Source organism: Schistocerca americana, unplaced genomic scaffold, assembly GCF_021461395.2.
Source record: "Schistocerca americana isolate TAMUIC-IGC-003095 unplaced genomic scaffold, iqSchAmer2.1 HiC_scaffold_1726, whole genome shotgun sequence".
NCBI lineage: Eukaryota > Metazoa > Arthropoda > Insecta > Orthoptera > Acrididae > Schistocerca > Schistocerca americana.
Genome location: NW_025725818.1, coordinates 15,834 through 18,973, shown reverse-complemented (window position 1 = coordinate 18,973; position 3,140 = coordinate 15,834).

Below are 3,140 nucleotides of genomic sequence, written 5' to 3'. Positions count from 1 at the left end.
CGCTCCGGCCAGCAAGGAGAAGAAGGGCGCCCGTGCGGCCGGCGCAAAGAAGGCTGGTGGCGTGAAGGCGGCGACCGGTCGGAAGGCGGGCGCCGCCAAGAAGGCGTCTGCGGCGTCGGCCGCTCCCGCGGGTGCGAAGAAGGCGGCTGCGGCCAAGCCGGCCAAGGCCAAGTCGCCGTCGAAGGCGAAGAAGGCCGCCAAGGTTCCGACGAAGAAGCCGAAGGCGCCGCGCCCGAAGAAGGCGACGACGCCGTCTAAGGCGAAGGCTTCGCCCAAGAAGAAGAAGTAGAGTAGAGGAGAAAGAGATGGGAAAGGAAGGGTTTGGCGCTTGACTCCGTCGTCCCCACCCCCCGTCGTCGTCTAGTGGCGCGCAAGAGACGCGCGGCCCAAAACGGCCCTTCTCAGGGCCATCAAAGCACGTCGGGGAAGGTTTTGATTGTCGTGTTGCGTTTGGTGTGGGTGTCTGTCTGGCGTTTCTGTATGCCCGTGGGGATGCTGTTTGCGTGCCGCGGTGGTTGGATTGCGGGGGTCGGTGGCGGGTGTGGGCGGCGGTAGCGGTAAGCGGTGTTGTTGTTGTTGTTGTTGTTGTTGTCGTGGTTGATTGTCGCCGTGTTTGTGGCGGCGGCCGACGGTTGGTTTTCTGTCACGTTGTTTTGTTTGAATACGTTGGTTGGCTTGCCTGCGTTCGTTCTTCTCGGATGTCTGTCTTGTCGAGTCGTGTCTGGTCTTTGTTTTGTTCCTTTGTGTGTGTTATGTTTTGCAACGGGGGGCACGTTGAGATGTGGAAGGAGTCGGCGGGGATTTCGGTGGCGTGTAGAGCGAGCGAGCGCGCCTGCCTGGCCGTTGGCCGTCGGAGTGGAGTGCGGGGTTTTTTGTTTTCGAAACGAAAGCGGCGGCCGGCCAGCCACCCGTGCGGTGTGACGTCGGCCGTTGGGTATTGTGCGCTTGGAGCGCCGGGGAGGGATGATGTGTGATTGTTGCGCGCTGCTAGCAGGCAGGCAGGCAGGCAGGCAGGCAGAGTGAGCGGGTGTGGCGGACGGACGGGAAGTGGCGGTTTTTGTTTTTGGGTTGCGGGGCGAGAGGCAGGCGACCGACAAAGTTTGCTCGCGACGGAGAGATGTTAGTGGCCCTGAAAAGGGCCGTTTTTGTTTGTGCGGTGCGGTGCCGCGGCGCGGTTTAGGCGCGCTCGCCGCGGATGCGGCGCGCGAGCTGGATGTCCTTGGGCATGATGGTGACGCGCTTGGCGTGGATTGCGCACAGGTTGGTGTCTTCGAAGAGGCCGACGAGGTAGGCCTCGCTGGCCTCCTGCAGGGCCATGACTGCGGAGCTCTGGAAGCGCAGGTCGGTCTTGAAGTCCTGGGCGATCTCGCGCACTAGGCGCTGGAATGGCAGCTTGCGGATGAGCAGCTCTGTGCTCTTCTGGTAGCGCCTGATTTCTCGCAGGGCGACGGTGCCCGGCCTGTAGCGGTGGGGCTTCTTGACGCCTCCGGTGGCGGGCGCGCTCTTCCTCGCCGCCTTGGTGGCGAGCTGTTTGCGCGGCGCCTTTCCGCCGGTGGACTTGCGGGCCGTTTGCTTTGTGCGGGCCATAGCGGTAGCGGAGCGGCGTGCGTGGAGGTTAGGTGCGGCGCGGCGTCCGGTGCTGCCTTGACAACGGGCCCGCGCGCCTCCGTGCTGCGCTTATATGCCCTCGGTTGCGCGTGGTGGGGGGAGGGCGGGCCAGAGTCTATATAGGGGGGCGGCGGGCGCGCCGGGCGCAGACCGTAGCCGACTCGCCAGCCGCTGCAGCTGCTGTTTGTGCACGTTTTGCTTTGCCCGAGGAAGGAAGGATGACAGGCCGCGGCAAGGGAGGAAAGGGGCTCGGCAAGGGTGGCGCCAAGCGGCACCGCAAGGTGTTGCGCGACAACATCCAGGGCATCACGAAGCCCGCCATCCGCCGCCTGGCTCGCAGGGGCGGCGTGAAGCGCATCTCTGGTCTGATCTACGAGGAGACCCGCGGGGTGCTGAAGGTGTTCCTGGAGAACGTGATCCGCGACGCGGTGACGTACACTGAGCACGCCAAGCGCAAGACTGTGACGGCCATGGACGTGGTGTACGCCCTGAAGAGGCAGGGGCGCACCCTGTACGGTTTCGGCGGTTAGGCTGCGTCGCAGCGGGCGCTGGCCTTCCCGCGGCCGTGCTTGTGGGTGGGAGAGACTAGAAAACGGCCCTTTTCAGGGCCACCACACTGTTCGGAAGTTGAAAAGTGCGAAAGAGTCTGTGTTGTTGCTGCTGCGTGTGTGCGCTGTGTTGTTTGTTTGTTTCTTTCTCTCTTTCTTTCTTTGTTTCTTTCTTTCCGTTTGAGCGACGTGATGTGACTGGGAGGGGAGAAGGAAAGGAAACGTGTCATGTGGCTGGCTGTGTGTGGAGCTGCTTCGTTTGTGTGTCTTTGTATCGATCGCGACGGAGATGGCGGGCTGTGTGTTGTTGTGCGAGAGGCGGTGATTATTTGCTTGCGTGGTTTGGCTCTGTGTGTTTGCGGCGGCGTTGGGGTTTCCGAGGCAAGGCGTGTGGGCATAGGCGGCCGGATCAGCTGTTTCGTTCGTGTCGACGGCCGTTGCGCGCGGGAGTGGAGGGCGGTGTGTCGACACGCCTCCCTTTAACAATGGTCATTATTGCTGCCGTTGTCGTTTGGAAGGCGACTGCGACCGTGCAAAATGTGTGTGTGTGTGTGTGTGTGTGTGTGTGTGTGTGTGTGTGTGTGTGTGTGTTGGGCCACACGGGCTGTGTGGACGACAAGATGGCGGACGTGCGCCGGCGGCGGCTGTGCTGTGAAAGTGCAAAGTTAAAACAAAACAAGGTGCGGCGAGGACGACTGAAATTTTGCTTTGGACGTAGGTTTGTGTGGTGGCCCTGAAAAGGGCCGATTGTTGTGGGCCGAGCCGGCAAAGCGCGTTGCGTGCAGGGGAGCACGCGGCGCTGCGATTGCCTGGCCTCCTTTAGGCCTTCTTCTCGGTCTTCTTTGGCAGCAGGACGGCCTGGATGTTGGGCAGGACACCACCCTGTGCGATGGTGACGCCCGACAGGAGCTTGTTGAGCTCCTCGTCGTTGCGGATGGCAAGCTGCAGGTGGCGCGGGATGATGCGCGTCTTCTTGTTGTCGCG